Source organism: Archocentrus centrarchus, chromosome 19 (assembly GCF_007364275.1).
Source record: "Archocentrus centrarchus isolate MPI-CPG fArcCen1 chromosome 19, fArcCen1, whole genome shotgun sequence".
In the NCBI taxonomy this organism is placed as follows: Eukaryota; Metazoa; Chordata; class Actinopteri; order Cichliformes; family Cichlidae; genus Archocentrus; species Archocentrus centrarchus.
Genome location: NC_044364.1, coordinates 29,058,332 through 29,080,472, shown reverse-complemented (window position 1 = coordinate 29,080,472; position 22,141 = coordinate 29,058,332). Strand labels below are relative to the sequence as shown.

Below are 22,141 nucleotides of genomic sequence, written 5' to 3'. Positions count from 1 at the left end.
CATGTTCCACTGTAATCCACTGAGCTTTTTGTAGAAGCTATTAATCGCCGGTAAAAGCTCGTATGGTGTTTCCACAACTCGATTTTCATCTGCGTGTTTTTTGGACATTGTTGCTTCACACGTTTGAATTTTTGTGTTTGAATCCTTCAAAAATCTTTTCTTTTCAGAGATCAGAAAGCGCGGCGTGTCGGACATCTGCTTGCAAACGGAGGTACGCTGGGCTAATAAAGATTGTAAGAGTCGCGGGGATACTTAAGTCTTCGGTTTGAGCCAAGCGTGAAGAACAAAGACCAGCGGAATGTATCTCTGACCTGTCATTAAAGCTAATAGCGCGCGCATGCGCACGTCTATGCAGCAGCGATAAAAGTTGAAATCTGAAAAAACAAAGAAAAAACATGAATGAGTGAAGCTGTAAGAGCTGCAACCAGGTTTAACTAGATGAAATTATGAGTTAGGCATCTTGAATTAGGTATCAGCAAGTCAAAATTTTACCTAACCCAAAGTTTTTCCCCCCAGTGGCACGAACAAGCTTCCATACAGGGGAGCAGAGCATCATCCACATACCCATGGCTTTTTTTTGGCTACCACAGGACTTGCCCCCTGGTGGTCATTAGAAAGAATGCAGTTTTGGGGCACTTCTTGGCTTCACTTTTCACAACTGGAAGTTTGACTATGACACATCTTTGGCATAAAATCTATTATTCAGAGTATCAATAATTATTGCATTGGACTGCATTGGCGTTCATTTTATCCGGAGGATGAACTGTGATCACTCAAAAATGTGACCGATTTGATTCTAGATAACAGGTTATCCCTGCCCTCACACTCGGAAAATGTGACCATTTACACTTTTTGTGTTTATAAATATGCATTTTAATTAGACTGCATATATATATAACCTATGTGGACTTGCAAACCAGTCAGTTCAGCTCTAAAAATAACCAACAGAGGGAGAATTCAGATGCTGTTTTTGAGCCCTCTGTGGGACTGTGTATGTAGAGCCTGTTTTACTCTGGAGCATAAAGGCTTGTCTGAGAGGGTTGAGGTTCGTGAGGTATGACCTCGTTCTACATATTTAGAAAACAGAGCAAAGAACTGGTTGTGCTGGAGCAGGCTTTGAATCTAGGGTACGATATCTTCATCACAAAGCTGTACTGTGGGCCTGTGGGACTATGAGCCCTTTACAACCCAGTCAGAGAGGTTGCATCAGCTGACTGCGCCATCATCGGACACTGTTCTCACGTTATAATGTGTCTAATGGGCTGTAATTGTACAGGGTGGTGTTTTAATGTGGTAACCTTGCACTGTTATTGCTGTTAGATAATTTAGGCTGTAGCAAAGAGTTTGTAGACATAGGTATTTCTATGTTTAGGGGCAATTGCAAGCCACAATAGGCTTGCTGGAAAAAGGTGTGTGTCTGTGTACAGGTACTGTGGAGACATAATTCTGTTTACCTGTCTAATTACCTGTCTTATTAGGGGGGAGAGGGGAGCAATCTTCCATGACGGAAATTTTCTCTTTTTTTTTTGGTTTAAAGACTTTGTTTTAGGTTTCATCAAGTTAAGCTTTGGGTAATTGTTAAAGAATTAGTTTTACTGCGGTTCTTGCGCATCGTAGCCGGAAGCTATGAGGACGACTTCAAAGTAAAAGCAAGTGTATGCGTGTGTTTTTTTCTGTGTCCTTCCATGACCTCTAAAACTTTTTGTTGTAGAATGTACAAAAATACCAGAGCACCCTCTCAGTCTAATAATAGCTGTGGCTAAATTTTCCAAGTAAACTTGCAAAAGGCTGTTGGTATGATTATTATTATTATTTTTATCACTAACCTCCATAAATCTATTTGCATACAAAGAAAAATTAACAATTTTAATTTATAATTTAACACTATTTAATAAAATCATTATAGCAATTGAATCTCAGATAGCAGATAGCAACTAATTTAATTCAGAGAATAAAATAAGCTTGCAAGCTTATTTTATTCTCTGAATTAAATTAGTATTAATGTGAGAAATTATTTTACAAGAACTTCCAGAAGATCCAAAGCTACTCCTACTTGGGTTCTATGGTTCCGTATTTTAAAAGTGCAAAAGCTAATAATATTTTTATGGTCAAAAACCACCAAACAACCAAACAAACAAAAAATCTGTTGAATGACAAAGAAAAGCGTATTTAAAAAGACCTTTTTTGAACTGAAAAATTTGTGGAACAAACAGAAAGTTAGTCTGAACCCATGGAGTGCTTCATTTGTTATATTTTTGAAATGACAAAAATATTTTTTATGTATTTACATACTTGTACTTTTTTCTAAAAAACAAAAAACTGGAAAAGAGGGTCGAGCTATTTCTCTTTTTTTTTCAGTGCTATGTTTATCACTGTTGTTTTAAAAGATTCAATTAACATATTGATTAAAAAAAAAAACAACAACAAAAGAATGTTTAAAAATTCCCATACGGTCGTAACGAGGCTCTTATTTTGAAACCTGTGGCCGGACGGTGCGCTTGTTTTCCTCGCCAGCTTTCCTCCGCTCTCTGAAATACGAGCAGCTCCAGCCCCGCACAGCAACAAACGCGCTTCCACGGCAGGAAGAGTAACGAGAGCGCTTGAGAAAGACGTTTAACATGCAGTTTTATCAGCTCAGACGTGGGTGAAGTTACGTGTTTGTGGATAAGACGATTTAAAACGAAGAAAAATAAATCCCGGGGCATCCAGATTTTCTCCTTTTTACAGCGCAGCTGTCCAGGACGGGTCTACAACACTTTGTACATGGTAGGCTGTTTATTCTATCGGATTGTAACTAACCGAACACTTAAAGCATAATCAAATTAGTGTGGATGGTTTTTATATCGAGGTCGGAGCTGTGTCAGAACATGCGTGTCTTATTTTTACCTTGTGAAGTTTATGGGAGCGCACAGAAATCCCACTTTGGCACACCTACCCTGCACAGGTGTGTGATCAGGACTGTATATAGGTCATTTTTCTTTTGCCCTTTGAAAAAGTCTCACTTCCCTTTTTATCGGCGTGTGTATCAGTCATGACAGGTTCAGTGGGTTTAGACATAACAAAGTGCCTCCAGTTGTGTATCCAGACTCATTTCCTGCCCAGGCTTCAGCTTCAGTGCAGATTATAAATCAACAGTTTCCTTATCGTGGACTTTCAGCGTGTTCCTCCATCAGGCTCCTCAAAACTAATCCTGTTTCTTTTATCTTATCTGTTTAGAAACAGAGGGATGGATAATTGCTGTGTGGATGTGTGCCAGACTCGTGTATTACTCCAGTATTCAGGACATGACTGGTTTTCTAGGAAGTACTTGAAGTTGTTGTAGTTATATAAAAATCAGTGTCTCCCACCAGACCCTCTCAGAACTTTTATGTACAATAATAAAGCTATGCAACTTTTTGTTTTCATACTACGAAGATTTTCAGCATTAATGACCCTCAAACACTGACTGTATAAACAAAATGAGTGTATTAGAAAATTATTCTGACACAGAAAGAACGATGGCTCGAAGATGAGCCTGGTCTTACAGGAGATCTTTCATCTGCTGTAACCTGTCTCATGTGGTAATAAGACCCTTTAAAGTTTACCCAAAATACACTTTTACAGTGTATTTTGTAACATTGTTTCTGTTATTATGTCATAGATATTAAACTGTTTTGCCTGATTGTGACAGTCGGTCGGCGAAAAGTATATTTGGTTGTAGTTTTTAACAGACTTAAGTGTGTTTTTAGCCTTGAAAATTTCATGTGGATATCTCCACCTGTGCTGAAGTTATTAAAGAGAAAAGCCCAGTCAGCTCCGAGGGGGCCGGGTGGGAACTTTTTGTTTTTTAAACATTTGAATGATTTTATATGGAATGAAACTTTATTTTCTGTTCTCACCCACACATGAGATCCACGTGGTGCAGGATACATTTTTCAGTGTCAGTTTTCTGGTCTTTTCTCACCCCAGAAATGACTTGGAAAAGATTCCAAACTTGCAGCATCACAGGAGACCTGAAATCTAGGTCTGCTCCACAGACAGAGAGAGGGGTCAGCTTATGGTTTAGGCTTTTTGCTGCTGTGAACCTGAATGAAAACATCTTTTTAGGTGCAGGAGCTCACAAAAGTTTTGTGACCGCAAACAAACACAACACAAATGAGGAGAGAGCAGTTAATGCTCACACAAGTACTGAGTGACCTGCCCCTGGGACGCGGCAACAACATATGTGAATTCCTAACGTCAGTGGCATTCCCCCGTGACGCTGTCTGCAGCTTGATTCAGAAGCACTGTTTTTATTTACCAGTATATATATATTTGAATTTAATTCAGTGTCATACACAAAAAGTTTACATAAACATAAATCAGATTTATGATGCCAAATATCCCCAGGAGTGCTCATCTGGGTAATGAGGTTAAAAAAAAGGAAAAAGCATCCTGTCTATTTTTGGATGCAGCTCACTCATCTGTAAACAAAAGACCAAATGCTTGGAACGAGCTAACATAGCAAAGAGCAAACAAAGCCCCCCCCCCCCCCCCCAAAGAAAACACTATAGGACACTGTATTGAAATGTCTTCGGCTTAAACATACAAAGCAAGGTCAGAGCCTTACCTGAGCAGCTATTTGCATTGATAATTTGTCACGTGATTTTTTTATTTTTTTTTTCATAAGCACATGGCAGTCGTCCCTCGTTTGTAGAGGCGCTGCTTTGTCAGCATGTCAGAGGACTCTGAAGGCGAAGACACGGCCCGCATGTTGTGGTCTTTTTTTTGCATGACAGGGGAATCATGACTCCGGATGTTCAGGGTTGGGATTTGATGACCAGTGTTGTGCCTGGTTAACAAATCTGAATCCTTTTTGTTGAATCTGTATGTGTTAAATAAAGGTACCAGCATGGCGCCTGAGCCATAATTAAGTTTGGTAATGCCTCGGTCACACAGGCCTGGAGACCAGCCCATGACCTCTGGAAAAATGTGTGTTAGCCGTCCTGCTGGTGACGGCTGTCGCTCCCACAGAGGGAGCCTCACTGCAAACCTTTGCCAGTTAAAATAGCCTCAGGAAGAGAAAGCACTGTTATGTTAGGCTTACCTGAGTGCGGTGTGCTATTTGTCTTGCTGTGCAACCGCACCTTGTTGGTTTCTAGTCAAACTTGTTTGAATGAGGAACGCTGGGCTGGAAGTGTGAGTGTACATTAGTTTTAAAAGGCTGTTTTGTGCGATGCTTCTCAGTCGTGCTGCTCTGAATGTTGCCCTTGAGCTGTTTAAAATGAAGGTCGTACCCCTCTATTGTTCGCCTTACGCTGCACACGCTGTCTCCTTGAAGGAATAATAATATGAGGGAAACTTTATAAGACAAGGCAACAATGAGAACATAGCAGGAGCTGTCAGGCAACACAAAAAAAGTGTTGTATTTAGTCTTCCTGAGGGCCCATCATGTCGCATGAAGTGCAGATTTAGTAATTATTGGGTTTCTTTGTTTATGCAGTGCCTCATTGTGTTGAATTTGCTGTCCTGTCACTGGTTGCTTACTGTAATTAGTGATGCTGCCAAGTTTCCCACACCACAGCATTTAAGACTGTCTGAAATTATGATGCTGGCACTTAGTGGGGCTTTTCAAACAAATAACTGGAGAACAGGATTGTCTACAAGCTTTCGTTAGTATCAACACAACAAAAGAAGGAATAAATCTGTAGTTAAAGATCAATAATTCTCCTGGAATTATGGCTTAAAGGCAGACTTGCTGTAGGCTGATATAAAATCCTCCCAACTGATGATGTCTGTGGTGTAGGTGGCATGGGGATCATTTCTGTGGAAGAAAAGTCATGTGACCCATTAAACGCCCCTTTTAGATTGGTTAGTTGCTGCCAGGCCCGCCCCTTTCATGTGAACATGCAGCTGAAACTCGGGTTAACTTAACAAGTTGATGACCAGCTTCGTGTGACTGCTTATCCCGATCACCGATGTTGGGATAAGTGAATCCAGATAATGGAAGGATATCAGGGCGTGCTGAACTCACTTCGTAGTATTTTTTACTGTGATGTGACGTCGCTGCTTACATATAAACACTCTCTGCTTTTGTAAACACTCCTTGAGCCTGTTCTGCTGAGCACAGGGCAGTCCTCTTATCAACTCCTGTATTATTATATATTAATGCAATGTGACAGATTAAATAATTATATCTATTTTTACAGAAACCAGAAAACCTGGGCAGGCTAACAGCTACAAACCAACATCTCTGATCCAGGCTTTTTCCTATCTGAGAATTGGCTTTTGAGTATGTCACACTTTTTCTGATACTTTGGCTTCAGATGTCTACTGATATTGATACTGATATTGATACTGATATTGATACTGATACTGATATTGATACTGGTACTGATACTGAGGAAGAGGAAGGGGATCGTTCTCCTATTTGTTGAAAATGGGCTTTTAGGGGGTTACTACACATGTAAGCACACTTTGTCCTCTTATAGTTCAAGAGTTTTTTTTTTTTTCTTTTAAGTTTATTGACAATGAAACTCAAAAAGTTTAAACTGAGTTAAATAAAATCACAGTCCTGGTGATTTCCTTTTGGTTGATGCCAAAATTCCTTTTATATTATTACATTTCCTGATAAAGGAACGCTGCTTTCCTAAACTCTGTGAAATAAACAAATGCATCTAAGTGTACAAATATGCTGAATTGGTATTTATTAGTAAAAGAATACATGACAGCAGGATCAGACTAACTTATGTGCACTAGTCTTATTTCAGCGCGCTGTCAGAATAATTAGGTTACTGGATTAAGTTGTCATTTCTTGGATTAAATTCTCTCCTTGCTCTCACTGTGACTGCTCCTTCTCACACGCTGGCATATTTTAAAACCTTCCCGGCGTGCTTCTTCATCGAGCTGATGACAAGTTATGTCGCTGTAACTACAATAAAAGCTTCCCAACAACGATTTGAGGAGTGGAGCTGCCAGGAGGCTTTGTTTGTTTACACACACACAAATAAAAGCTGTTGATACAGCAGGCGTGAAATGCCTCCAAACTGTTGCTCCGTGTTAGCTACATCTACGTTAGCGCTCCTTCATAGTGTAACAAACAAGAACCAACATAGAATTGTGTTAAGTAGATTGGTCCCATAGATCAGCCACTTCTTTGGTAGTCGGCACTCAAAGGTGACTCTCCATTGCTGTAGCAGGGATTCATCCACATACACTAAAGGGAGTCTTTTAGCTTATTTGATAGGAATTCATGTCCTGTTATTTCTAACCATTTGATAGTAGTTTCTATGTTGCTTCAATACCAGGTTAATAAAAATAAAAACAGCAGGTTAAAAAAATTATATTCTGATATTGGGATTGGGAAGGGGTTTCACTTTGGGACCTCTTTGTCAGGGTACCAGAATATATAGAAATTCATAAAAACCATGATGCATGTACACGGTGGTGTCAATAATAGAGTCCCTATATTTATATTTATTATATTTATTTATAATCCAAACTGAAAATGATTGGGTCGTCATGGCCACTCCATTAAATGACTGAGAAAACGATCTGTGTATTTATTTAAAGTGTACCCCAGTTGAAATATCTTGCAGCTTTAATCTACCACCGAGCCCCCATCCAGATGCAGGGCTTGTGACCTGAGCTCCTCTCGAGGATTTGGTTTGGTTCTCTAAGCCTGGTCTGAGCCTTTTGCACAGCTGGACTGAGCAGCTGTTTTGAGGGCACTGAGAGGCAGGGGCTGAGCTTTTAGAGACGTCTGAGCCTGGGAACGAGGCAGGACGCTCTGTGTGCTCCTTCACTGTCTAATCTGTCCTGACGCCACCAGGTTGTGTCTGTGATCGGGACATTTTGAAGAATGCAGATTAAGATGGAGAGTATTTGGAGGATTTAGCAATAGACGAATGATACACACACACCTCCCACTCTTTGGGCTTTGTGAAACCTCATGTGATTTTTTTTTTTTTTGCTTTGTCCCAGTTTTCAGGTGCAGTGCACAGCAGCGATTTATCTGTGGACATCTTTTACTTTCCAAATTGCCTTTTTTTTTTTTTTGGTCACCTCCTTTCCTGGTGCTTTGACTAATGGCCCCATTTCAATGCAAATGGACCATGGTGCCAAGCACCCTCCATCCATATTTTAAAACTTTTGTCTTCCCCCTTTGTTCCAAAACTTTGGCCAGAAGTTCCTGCCTCCAGGATTCTATCCTGGGGATTTTTCTGCCTAACATCAGGTTTTGTGGAAAAGCCATTTAGTACAATAACTTAACATGTTATAGCTCATTGTGTAACGGGGTTACAACCAGGAAAGACTCCACGTCTTTAACTGTTCGTCTTGATTTTCTGTCTGAAAGAACGAGGCCTATTAAGCTCTTCAGGTTTATCACAATGCTTTCACTGTCTTTGGGGGTTGTCCCTGTAATTTCATCCAATCCTGCAAATTGAGCTATTACAATGCAAGATTCCCACACAGTTATAGCAATTAACATTTACGCTGTCATGGAAGAAGTGTGCAGAAGTGTTGCAGAGGTGGGCTGACGAGAGTTTAAGATTAAGATTAAGATAGATTAAGATAGTGTTTATTTGTCACATGCACAGTTATACACAGTACAATGCACAGTGAAATGTATTTTGTACCTGCAACCATATATACACACACATATAAATAAGAAGAATAAAAATAAAAAAAAGTAATTCACACTATACACTAAACTCTATATACTATACACTATACACACTTTTATAAATTATAATATTTACATTGTGCAATAATGGTCCAGTTAGGGCTCAGAGTTGAGCAGATGGCTTGTGGGTAAAAACTCTTCTTCAACCTTTCAGTCTTAGCCCTCAGGCAGCGGTAACGCCGGCCTGATGGGAGCAGGGAGAAGAGAGAGTGTCCGGGGTGGCTGGGCTGTTTTAGGATCTTCATGGCCCTCAGCCTGCACTGCTTGGTGTAAATGTCCTGCAGGTTGGGGAGGGTGGTTCTGATGGTCCGTTCAGCTGAACGAACCACCCTTTTTAGGGCCATGAAGTCCTGCTTGGTGCAGTTTCCCATCCAGGTGGTGATGCTCCCACGCATGATGCTCTCGATGGTGCAGGTGTAAAAGTTCCTGAGCACCTTGAGTGGGAGCTTGAAGTCTCTCAGCCGCCTGAGGAGGTAGAGACGCTGTCTGGCCTTCTTCACAGTGATGTTTATGTGATGAGTCCAGGACAGGTCCTGTGAGATGGTCACTCCCAGGTATTTGAAAGTGTCCACTCTTTCCACCTCAGCACCACTGATGACAAGTGGATGGTAGTCCCTCTGCTGCTTCCTGCTGAAGTCCACGATCAGTTCCTTTGTTTTGCTGACGTTGAGCAGGAGGTGGTTCTCCTGGCACCAGTTCTCCAGGCGGGAGACCTCTCTCCTGTAGGCTGTCTCCTCATTGTGAGAGATTAGTCCCACAACAGCAGTGTCGTCAGCAAACTTGATGATGACGTTAGACTCTGACGTGGCCTCGCAGTCATGGGTGTACAGTGAGTACAGCAGAGGGCTGAGCACACAGCCTTGGGGGGATCCAGTGTTGAGGGTGAGGGAGGATGAGGTGAGGTGACCCACTCGTACCACCTGTGGTCTGCTGGTCAGGAAGCTGTGAACCCACCTGCACAGGGATGGGCCCAGGCCCAGGTCCAGCAGCTTAGAGACCAGCCTGGAGGGAACTATGGTGTTGAATGCTGAGCTGTAATCTACAAACAGCACTCTCACATAGTTCCCCTTACCAGTGTCTATGTGTGAAAGGGTCTTGTGGAGGAGGAAGGATATGGCGTCATCTGTGGATCTGTCTGGCCGGTATGCAAACTGTAGTGGGTCGAGGGTGGTGGGCAGTGAGGAGGTGATGAATGTCTTGATGAGTCTCTCAAAACACTTCATCACCTCAGAGGTGAGTGCTATGGGCCTGAAGTCATTGGGGCTGCTGGGGTGTGGTTTCTTTGGGACAGGGACTATGATGGACTTTTTAAAGCAGGTGGGAATCACACACAGTTTCAGTGAGAGGTTGAATATCAGTGTAAACACAGGTGCCAGCTGGTCAGCGCAGGTCTTAAGGACACGTCCACTAATACCGTCTGGTCCAGCCGCTTTCCTGGTGTTTACACGTCTAAACGCCCTCCTCACGTCGCGCTCCGTCACAGTGAGTGTCTCCGCCCCTCCGGCCGGGAGCGCAGCGGGCTGTCGGCTTCCCGACTCAAAGCGCGCAAAGAAGATGTTGAGTTCATCAGCCAGAGAAGCGTCGGCACTCACCGGGTGTGTGTGTGGTGCTTTGTAGTCCGTGATGGTGCGTAGTCCCTGCCACAGTCCCCTGGGGTCAGACTGTTGTAGTTGCTGTTCCAGTCTGCGGCCGTAGCGATGTTTTGCCTCTTTCACCGCTCTGCGGACGTTGTATGATGCAACCTTGTAGTCCTCCATGTTCCCAGAGGTGAGGCCAGAGTTGTAGGCAACAGTGCGGGACCTCAGGGCGTCGCGGACAGATTTATCCACCCACGGCTTCTGGTTGGGAAAAGTCCTGATGGTCCTCCTAAGTGAAGTGTCATCAACAACTTTCACAATAAATCCCACGACAGTTTCTGTAAACTCCTCGATGTCTCCGCCCGCGCTGCTGCGAAACATGTCCCAGTCGGTTGAATCCAACGCACCCTGCAGAGCGGCCTCTGTTTGATCAGACCACCATGTCACTTCTCTCACAGCAGGGGGTTCCTGCCTGAGCCGTTGTTTGTATTTCGGCATGAGAAGGACAGCGGTGTGGTCAGACTTCCCAAAAGGCGGAAGAGGCTTTGCTTTGTAGCCATCTTTGAATGGAGAATAGCAGTGGTCTAGGGTCCTCTCTCCTCTGGTGGGGCAGTCGATGTGTTGAATAAACTCCGGTATCAGCTTTTTCAAGTTTGCACTGTTAAAGTCCCCGGCTACGATGAGAGCCGCATCACGCTGGTTAGCCTGATAGGTGGAAATCGCCTCATGTAGCTCGGATAGTGCAGTGTTTGTGTCCGCCTGAGGTGGAATATAGACGGCGCTGAAGATGACCGAAGTGAACTCGCGGGGCAGGTAGTGGGGACGGCATTTCAGGGTTAGGAGCTCCAGGTTAGGTGAACATGATTGTTTCAGAAGGACAACATTCCTACTGTCACACCAGTTGTTATTAATCATTAGGCACACACCTCCTCCTCTTGATTTTCCAGACTCACTCGTTCTGTCCGTGCGATGAACACTGAAGAACTCCGACGGCTGTACGGCGTGGTCCGGTATGAGGGGGGTCAGCCATGTCTCCGTGAGACAGATGATGTTGCAGTCCCTTATGTCCCTCTGAAACTGTATCCTGGCCCTGAGTTCGTCCAGCTTGTTATCCAGTGACTGGACATTAGCCAACAGGATGCTCGGCAGTGGCGTTTGGTGCGCTCTGCGCCTCAGCCTCTCTCTTACGCCGGCTCTTTTCCCTCGGGGCCTTGTCCGTGACCTGGGTGCTCCGCACCGTCCTTTGTTTGTGCTGGCCCACTGGAAACGCTGGATCTCCTGGGGCCAAGCCGGGTCGGGAGAAAAAGGTGTCAGAATACAGCCAGAGTGCTGTATTCTGATATTAAAAAGAGTCTGTCTGTCATACGTGATATGACACAGAGCAGGCGGAATTATAAAGTCGAGAATTAGAGCTAAACCTAATATATACAAACAAAGCGTAGGAGCAGGTACGACGGCTGCTGACCTCACCGGCGCCATCTTGAAAACGGACCCGTTTCAGGATAACTGTCTTAGGATGTATCCATAACCTTATGTTGGTGAAATTGGTTGATTTATAAAATATTTAGCACTGAAGCGTCGGTCCGGATGTGACTGAAGACAGAAAAAGAGAGCGCACACCACGGAGAGGAGAACAGAAACCCACTGAAACAAAGACAGGAGAATTTACAGCAACATTGTAGCTGAAGCAGAAAGGCCAAACACAGTGTTAGACCTGTAGTTCAGGTCAGGTCTGTGCCACGGTGTATAAATCACATTCAAACAGACGTTTAAGCAAGGAATTCCCTCCAGTTTTAAAATGTGAATCTCAAGCCCTGGACAGACTCACTCATTGTTTAGCAACTCTGCAGCTGTCAGAAAAAAAAATGCCACTGTTGCTACAATCAGTCGATTGGAGGCGACTGATTCAGATGGACTGGACAATCTGGAGCAGGTTCTAGATTATTTTCCTTTCTCCCTTGTTAATTAATTGGCTAATTCTTGATTAATTGTTTTTCCTGTCACAAAATGTTAAAAATAATCAGAATTTTATCAATAAACATCTTGTTTTTGCCAGCTAACATTCCAAAAATCAAGCAATTTTTTACTTATTAAAAAGAGGACTTACTGTTGCAATGAGACTTAAATTCAGTTTCATGGACACACTGTCTTTGGCTTTTAAATCCACAGATTAGTCACTGCTTCTACAAAAAAACCAGGGTTGTTTTTATATTCAAGTGTGACATAAAGTGGACATGACTCTACCAGCCTCTATTCTACAGACAGTACACGGTTCATCTCTTGAATACTGATGAATGTGGAATAAAAAGCTCTGTCCTCCCTGTAAATCTCTAATATGTTGTGTAGAGAAGCAGACTGAACCTCTCACATTACTCTTTACTCAATCACTGCTCCACTGCTGTAACCACACTCATTCTCTTAATCATACCCAAATGCCCCCCCCCCCCCAGACTTGACCCGTGGCACTGGCTCTTTCCCTGCAGCCTCTTTGTGAATGGGTCCCACAGTAGTGACTAGATTTACAGTTTTGTAAACAGGCCTGATAAGATGCCAGAACGGCTGGGCTTAGCTTCCTTCATAGATAAGCTGCTATCATCAGCATCACTTGGTGACTAAGGAAAAAGTGTCCTTGGGGGGAAGGTGGGAGAGGACAGTAATTATATCTGAAGTCACTGAGTCAGCTATAAAGCCTACTGCCAGAATTATAACAGGGCTTCCACCGTATGTTTTTAATACAAAAGTTACTGCTTCAGGTAGGTTGTTATTTAGGTAAGCTGTTATGTCTTATGACCTGGTAAATGCTGCTAGATTATAGCAGCAATCACAATCAGGATTATTATGGTCAATATTGTAACTATTCAACACAATTCATTAACTTAGGTTAACAAAATGTAAAATATTAAGTTATACTTTCTACATAAGGTGGAGGTGGCTCATTAGCCTCTAACATTTAAGAAACCTCAGGAAACTCAAACTTTTTGCACACAGTTTTTTTTTCTACTCATGAGATTGTTGTTGTACGTGAGTCGTCCTCGGCTGCTAACACAAATAAGCCAATTCTCACACACCATTCCAGTGATTAATGGTGGTTACTTGGCTTCCAATGACATATAGAATTACACACAGAGCCGTACATGTGTAGGCTCCTGTTAATATAACAGAGCTGCTTGGACCTTATTCTAGCTGTTGACCTCTCCCGTTATCTGAACGGAGCCGTTTAATTGTTAAATCCAGAGGTGACCGTGCCTTTTGAAACCGCCTTCCTCTTTCCATGAGATCAACTGAATCAGTTTGTTTTAAACATCTGAAAACTTCTTTATAGGTTAGCTCTTCCTTATTTATGTGTCCTTTATGTCAGGGTCCCTGCTCACTTTGTTTGGCAGTGGTACACACAAATGCATGGAAATATGGATGTACAGTACCAGCTGAAAGTTTGGACACACTTACCCATGAATGACTGAGTGAGTGTGTCCAAACGTGTGACTGGTTTGAATGTATATTTGTATGTACTGTCTGTTGGGGTATGTGCATCTCTTAATAGTTTGTTTTTTATCCAAATAGTGAAGCACTTTGTAACTGTGTGTTTTGTGAATTGCTGTGTAAATAAAGCCTGTCTTGCAAAGGACCGCTACAGGGACAGAGAGCCCCATGCCTCAGGAGACCTGCACAGCAGTCACAGGGCGAGCAGTGGAAAGGTAACACCCAACTGCCACACATCACTAAATGTGGGCCGGGTGACCCTGAGCGATCTGTGGACAAATGCAGTTGCAGGTGAGCGTTAATGAATCTAGGTTCACCTACATAAACCTGCTGAGCTTAACTTCCTCTAAGTAGATCTTTATGACCAAAGGCTGCCTTTTAGTCATCTTGCCTGAGGCTGCACTAAATGTTGAATGAGTTTAAGCTTTTAGGGAGGAGCGAAAACACAACTATAAAAGAAAGGAGTGTGCTTGGTTTGTAATGAGTAGGAAAAAACACCTGCATGACAAATGCAGAAGAATAATTTTATATTTTGTTGGAAGTCCTCACTCGGCCCTGCGACTACTTTTGTTTTTAAATATAAAACAGCTTGAAAAGTAAAAACAAAAAAGGAATAAAGAACCAGGCAAATCTTATAACTACTGTTTTTCAGTAGAATCATGGTAGGCTAGATAATCTGTGCCTCATATAAACAAAGTGATTCAGTGCTTTTCCACTGGGATATTAACTCTGGTGTCTCTTTCTTGTCCCCCCACTGTCTATGTGAAACGTACACAGGCTAACACGGCTCCAGGGTTTCGTCTGGACCTCACAATCACTGTTACACCAGATTAGAGTCGCTATATTAAATTGTTCGCCCTGCTAGTCGGGGCCAGTGGGGTTAACGGCTTCTCTGGTGGAAACCCTGTATAAAGAGTCTTTATCTTCAATGTCAGAAAGACCAAAAGGTCCTGCAGCAGATTATATTGGACTGATCCCTAATCTCAACATCACTGAGTCAGGCTGGGATTACATAAAGAGCCAGAAGCATCTGAACAGACTTTGAAAATGGGGGACTGTGTCTAAAAATATCTGCACTTTTACTTCAGTCACATCTTTATTTGATTTAAAATCCACAGTGGCAGTTTACAGAGGCAAAATCATAGAAACTGTTTTTGTCCAAATCCATCAAAGCTGACTGTAGTTCCCGCTGCGTGTCAGCAGCGTGTTGATATTTTGCAATTGCTTTGTTCACTAGGGTAGAGTCTTCATAGGGTCTTTACCTTACAATATAAAGCACCTTGTTGCGATTTGATGCTATATAAATTAAATTGACTTGAACTAGCATATTGTTGCAGTCATATTTGAATGGCAGTGATGGGCATGTGTACACAAGCTGTCGAGCTACTCTCCGAGCTGTAGTTAAACTCTCTGTTTCCAGTTTGTGTTACGCTTTTTAGTTTGCTTTCAAAGATTGCACCTTGTGAAACATGTTGGCCTCTGTGCTGAAGGCAAAACGTCTTCGTTTCCGGTTTGCGTTGCACTTTGTCAAGTTTTAAGCTCAGCTAGTAGTCAGCAAGTGTTGCAGACAAACATGAAAAACTACATGCAGCCTTGGCAATCTGCAACCAACGCAATCACAAGGAGGTTTTTGGTGCACCACGTTCTTCGCAAGTCATTTTCACCCAGTGCGAGCCAGCAACCACTGCCGACCAGTCGTCAGTGAAACCTCAGTGCAGTAAGCTAATGTTGCCTGGTACACTGGACTTGTTCTATAACATGCATTGCGTAACAGCACGTAGTCTCTGTGAGCATGTTAACATGAGCGTTTAGCTCAAAGCGCTGTTCGGCCTGACTACTGTAAATCTGCACAGAGTTGCAAACATGCCTGTAAAATATTCTTCTGATTAATTGGAAGAGGACGGCTCTGGACTGTAGCTGGTGGATTTCTGGTTGGGTGGGCTCAGACCTTGGAGTGTTTTGCAGGATGTGGGCACAATTTTGTTACACATGCTCTGCTGCCTAAATCAAAATTTATACCAAGAGGAGCCTTACAGAGGAATATTTCACTCATGTACACGTAGTGTGTTGCATCATCTGCTGTTGTGTGGATGATTACGGAGACTGAAAAGGGAAAAAAACATTTAAAAACAACACACCGTATTCCCATGAGCAGCTGTGATTGGCGGTGGTAGTTAGTGTGATCATGACATTCACAGCTGCTGCAGGGAGACCCATATGTGCTGATGTACAGTACAGCCCTGCAGCATCTCTGACTCTCTTTTTTTTTTTCTTCTCTCGCTGCTCTCACACGGTTTCTCCTCTCTCACTAGCACTCATTTTCCCACTCACTCACTCCTCAGTGGTGTCAGCTGGCTGCTATCCTTCTGTCATCCATCTCATGGCCTTGGACTGAGGTGCAGCCCACAGGCTTTTTCACTGACTGAGGCCAGAAACACGAGAAAACGGAGAGAGAGAAAACAAATAAACAGTGCCGCAATTTCAGAAGCAAGTCAAACGTGTTTTTCTTCTTATTTTTTTTTAGTTTTGGACATTATTTTCATCAGTTATGATAGCAAGTTAATTGTTGAGAATTTGGTGACGTTGCTAAAAAGATTAACTCCAGACTTATGCAATAGCCATTTTTACCAATGTTTGAAATGGAAAAGAAAGGCGAGGGTTAGGCTACGAAAATTACACAAAGCTGTTTGTGAAATAGTCACGACAGTCAATCTATTAACTTGACCTAAGTTTTCCTTCCACCCCCTTCTATGAGTCTGAGTTTTCATCAGACTGGTTTCATATGTTCTGTTCCAGGTTCATCTAAACAAACTGAATATTTTCTACTTTAAAGTGCTGATAAGTGCAGATCACTCTGTTATGGTTAGGCAAGAAAAACTGCTCGGCCAGGTTTAGATAAAGATCGTGGTTTGGGTTGAAATCCACTTTTTAGCTCACCCGGTAGAAGGACCAATGAGCTCTGTCCACCATTCACCAGAATCACGACTTCTCCTAGATTATTGGTCAGATTCTTGTGAAACTTGCACATCATCATCTAATGGTCTTCACCCAAATTGCGCCCAGACTGTGATGATCGTGAGCCATCACTGACATTCTGATTCTTTTTGGCTGATAGGATGTCCCCACTGTAGACTCTTGACAAACTATATGCTACAGACATATAGTTATATGAAAAAGAGAGTTTTCATAGGACTGCATGCAGTCCTGAGGAAAATCTAAGCATTTCCTGATTGCTTCCATAGGAATTAAAGGGTAAGCAGCAGCCAGATGCTGTTAATCAAATGCATTTCATTAATTGATCATCATCGAGTGTGACCATGTGAGATTTTGGCAATTTGGTCTGCTGTATTCAGATGTGTCTTAACAGAATGACAAAATCTTCCCCGGTGTTGACCTTCCAGCAAGGTCGGACCGTGCAATGCTCAGAGGAATTGCTAATAACCCAAGACCAACATCTCAGACTCTACAAACCTCAGTTAGCATACTTAGAAAAAGACTGAACAAGCTTGTTTGGAAGGGCTGCCAGAAGAAAGCCTCTTCTCTCTAAAAAGGAGACAGCAGCACAGCTTAGCTTTCCAAGGCTGCATCTGACCAAACCACAAGACCAAACCACAAGGCTTACAGAGCAATGTTCTTTGGACAGATGAGACCAAAGTTGAGATGTTTGGCTGCAATACACAGCACCACGTTGTGTGAAAACCAGACACAGCACATCAGCACAAGCACCTCACACATCTGTTAAGCATGGTGTTGGAGGGGTGATGATTTGGGCTTGTTTTGCAGCTACAGGACCTGGGGACCTTTTAGTTACTGAGTTGATCATGAGCTCCTGTGCGTACCAAAGTATTCTACAGTCAGATGCAACATGAGCCCAAGCACAGCTGTCAATCAAAAACAACAGAATGGGTGGAAAAGAAAGGAATCAACTGGTTGCAGTGACCCAGTCAAAGTCCAGACCTTGACCAATTAAAATGCTGCAGTGGGACCTTAAGAGTGTGCAAAACGAATGCCTGCAAATCTCAATGAACTGTAGCAACATTGTCAAAATTCCTCTTTAACCATATGGGAGACTGAAAAAGTCCTGCAGAAAATGATTACATCGAGTTATTGCTTATACTTAGATTTACAGAAGACTGCAGAGACCTGTGAAACCTTTTTTCACAGGACTGTATTTCCTATCGAAACATATCTGTTTCAAAGTCATGCTGGCTGTCATGGAAAGAAAAACAGGACAATTTGTGTCCTGGAACATGAAAAGTAGATTACCTCGACTCTTTCATGCTCTTTCGCGACCGGGAAAAATCAGGATTCCTCCTGGTTACGCCCAGCTGGGAGGAGACCCCAAGTTCCCAGTGGTGGGATTCTGTATGCCACCTGGGCTGGGAATGGTTTGGGGTCTCCCAGGAGGATCTGGTCAATGCTGCTGGCTCAAAGGCACCTGTAACATGCCGGTCAGTCTGCTGCCATCACGCCTGGACTTTGGATAAACAGGGAAATAAATTGCAGTGATCTATTACAGCTTACAGACCAACTTAGTGTTCCTTTTTTAGAAAGGAATCTTTATTGTCACTGACCAAACTGTCTACTTTTGGCATCCCATAATTGCATGTATACGACCTGCATTTGAATGGTGATGTTATCACTTCCCTGGACACGTGGTCAGTGAGGTTAATCGTTTGGAGCGTGTCCTTGTAGATGCCGACGTCTGTTTTGCTGTCGTGAACACAAACTTCCTGCTCAGTGTGAGATTTTTATTTTCAAATGATTTTTATTATGTCGCTCAGAGTTTGACCTGCTCACATCTTAAGTCTTTGAGTTGTGACACGTGTACTTTGGATGTTACAAGAAACAAATTACATAAACTGGAAATATTCTTTACATAAAAATGTTGGACATCAGCCCACGTTCCCCCTTCTTCTGCTTTCCTTCAATTTTCTTGTCATTTCCTTCATTCACTCTCACCCAAGGTCATCTTTCTCCGGCCGGTTTTTATAAACGATCAAACACAAAACGTGGCTGTTTCTTTCAGTTTAAAATTCATAACCCAGTGTAATATTTCATCCTTTGTCCTTTGCTGTTTCTGTCAGTCTAATGTGAGTCCTAAACGGCAGACTTGCAGCAGAAATTTGTCTTGGCTCCCCTCAACTCTCCACCTTTTCCCCTTTTTATCTTCATTTAGTTTCCTCACAGTAAGAGGTACTGTGTGTAACTGAACTTATGTAAGTGGGACGACCCCTCCCTGAGGTTGGTTGTTTGGATATTTTTAAATACATTTCTCCTTGCGCTCTCTGTGATTTCTGGCCTGATTATTCTCCAGCTGAGAGGCCACGAGACGACATACAAATGTGCTCTCTTAAAAACAGGCGTGCTTGTGTCTTATAAAAATATATCTCAAAGAGAAATCGCATACCTGCAGAAGAGTCAGGAGAGGTGAAGGTTTTCGAGGCCTGTGTGGTGGGTGTCTGGGAGGTGGTGGGGATGAACAAGGGTGTGGATCAGAAGCTACGTGGGAGGTGGGATGCACGGTCAAGCAGGACCTGCGTCAGTGTTACATAATGGCTTATTCAGACAGGAAGTGGATCTGAAATAATGAACATGTGCACACTGTTTGAATACACTCTCATCCTGTCAGCGCACTGCCCGACTATCCTCGCCTCACAAAAATATTCATATCTTATTTTCAGTCAGCAGATGATCATTTTCCCTGTTGTTCATGTTATTTCACAGCCCTCTTGTGCACAAAACTTAAAATCACATTAAACAAACAACAAATTTTGTCATATAAAACGAGCCATGTTAACAGGGCTGTGCAGCAATGCTTATGGATGTACGGATGCCTCATTCAGAGCCAGGAAGCACCTGTGGTTACCTGTGGGTACCTGTGATACACGAATCACTGATGCTATAAAATAATCTGCACATTTATTGGTATTATAACAAAAACCATAGAGCAGTTATTGTAGCTTTTGTTTTAGCTCTGTGCATAATGATGTTAAAAATTGTAATCCGATCGTATTGAAGTATTTTAGTATCATATTGTGGGGTGTCTGAATCTTAATGCAGCTGTTTGTGAGCCTGGCTTGTTGTCACAAAGTATAAATGTTATTATCACTACTTCTGACACAATTGTAATTCTTGTAATGGGTTTTAAGTGTCTTTTGATTATTTCATGACACCTTGAATACATTTATGCATCTTTGAAATCTTAGATATCACTTTGATATTTTAGGCAATAAAATATGCTTATTTCCTAACTTCGTCCTCCGTCCGTCACTGCTCGCTGCGCAGACGAAGGAGCCGGAGTTTTTAAAATGCAGGAGGATGTTTGAGGTTTGGCTCGGATGAGGATCCTAAATGAGGATGTCTGAGAAAATGCTGAGATTCCGCTGATCCACCTTCTTACTGTCCAAACAAGGGAGACATGCCATTTTTCCTCCTTGGATTCACTTCCCCCTCACTGCCTATTTTATCCACTTTAAACAAACATCTGTGTGATTTCAGAATTTCTCAGTACAATATTTCCAGTCTCCATTAGATGCTTTCCCACTACATTTATACAGTTATGTAACTACACATTTATAAACAGCTGTCAAGTGAAAATCAATGACATGCTTTCAAGTTTATTATAATGGAATATTGTCAATACGACTGTGTGTTCCTTTATACTACACCACTTCCCTGTTTTCTGAATGGCCTTTGTTGAGTGTGTAAAGGTTCAACCGTCTCTTACTGAGCTTGCTAACCTGCCTGCAACCTTTGGCACATGGCTGAGCATTAGAATAATAAACCTAAGTGCTATGGGGTGGCAGTGTTTGGACAGGGAAGAAGTGGAACGCCACCCTATTTCTTAATAGTCCACCGGGCCTTGTGTTTTTTGTTTGCATGTGTGTGTTCACGTGCATTTGTGTGTGTGCATGCCTGAAAGCCTGGAAAGTACAGACTCATTTATCTTCATTACTTATCCTCTATTACACTGCCCTTCCCAATAGGTGGCTGAAGTTATTTCCTGCACCCCATCCCAGTTAATCCCGACCGCTGAACAGTGTAGCTGTAAACTTACTGAATCCTGTCAAGCTCAAACATGCACGTGTGTGCATATTAATCCTGCATCTTTATGAATATAATCAGGATATTTATCCCTACCTGTCAGCTGGGGTTGTCTATGTTGATTAATGTTAACAGTATGTCTGCAGTGCACAGACAAATGGTTACTAATTAATCCTCCGTTTAGGATAATAAAATACTAGAAGTTCACTCACTGAACCCAGCTGACACACAGACATCTTGGGCAGGTTGGACCACGTAGCAGGACGTATTATTTGTCAGGTAATTTAATTAAAAACACTGCCAAGGACACGAACAGCAAGAACATGGTGGAGATGTTCAGTTGAGTGACTCAGATTAATCGAGGGGAGCCCTTTTGGACTGCAGTCTGCTACAGGAGCCTGCCTACTTTAACTACTAGTTACCAACTCAAACTCCAGTGTCCACGTGGATGAAGCAGGAAAGCAAAAAAGAATGTTTTTAAGTGCTATATTTATAATTTCTTTTGATAATTTCACTTTTTTTTCAAAGTCTAGTGAAACTGTGATTTGGGATGGAGAGCAGGTGACCTGCTCTGACTCCCAGAGTTGTGATTGTTGGCACTGCAGCCTGCAGATTAATCCCTAATCTGTCATCTGTTATCTTTCCATCACCAGTTTGAGATTTTTAGAAAATGCTGAAAGACTTTGAATGTGGTCTGAATGATGTCTGTTTCAAATGCACATATATAATCATAAATAAATTCATTTTTGGGGGTGTAAATCTCTGTTGGAGAGGACATTCTCTTCTTGGCTTTTTGTTTTGTGCTCAGATTGTGAATGATGTGAGAAAGTCCTGAGACACACTGACATAACTTACTGGGCAGTCCTTTGAAATCTTAGGAGTGTGGAAAACGAACAGAGGAAAGGAAAAGAATATTTACATGATACTGAAAAGGAGCATATGTCAAAATTATCGGTTTAATTCACAACAGGGGCTGAAACGTCTTATCTCCTTTGACCAGGAGTGAAATTAGTTAGTTATGTTGCACTAATTAATTTCAGTTGTTTGTTTCCTTCACATTTTTAGATCATTTAGCAGGTCACAGTGATGTTTACAGCTGTTAAAGGGTATCTTTGAAGGTGCCTGTTAAGATTACTCTAAAAATAAACCTGGCTTATTGTTCCTAAAACCAAATTTTAATATATTTGTATATTAAAATACATACTTTCAGCACTAAATACAAAAACTATTTATAGTAACAGATGCAAATTATGAAGTAATACATGGTTGAAATACATGAATTGTTTTCTGTAATGACCTGTGTACCTACTGCCAGCACAGGCCTGCATCTGTGGATTAAGAACAGCTGGATTAATATGAATACATTTGTGTAGTTTCCCACACGTAGGTCTTA

General features: G+C 42.2%; 1 protein-coding gene across 4 annotated transcripts in view; it reads left to right on the top strand.

Annotated features, from left to right (window-relative positions):
- The first annotated feature begins 2,568 nt into the window (after positions 1 to 2,568).
- LOC115798361 (leucine zipper putative tumor suppressor 2 homolog) overlaps positions 2,569 to 22,141 on the top strand; it is a 50,028-nt gene continuing 30,455 nt past the window's right edge. For all 4 annotated transcript variants that reach the window (XM_030755195.1, XM_030755193.1, XM_030755194.1 and 1 more), the window contains exon 1: positions 2,569 to 2,766. The gene's annotated coding sequence lies outside the window, so the exon portion shown is untranslated. The remainder of the gene's footprint in view (positions 2,767 to 22,141) is intronic.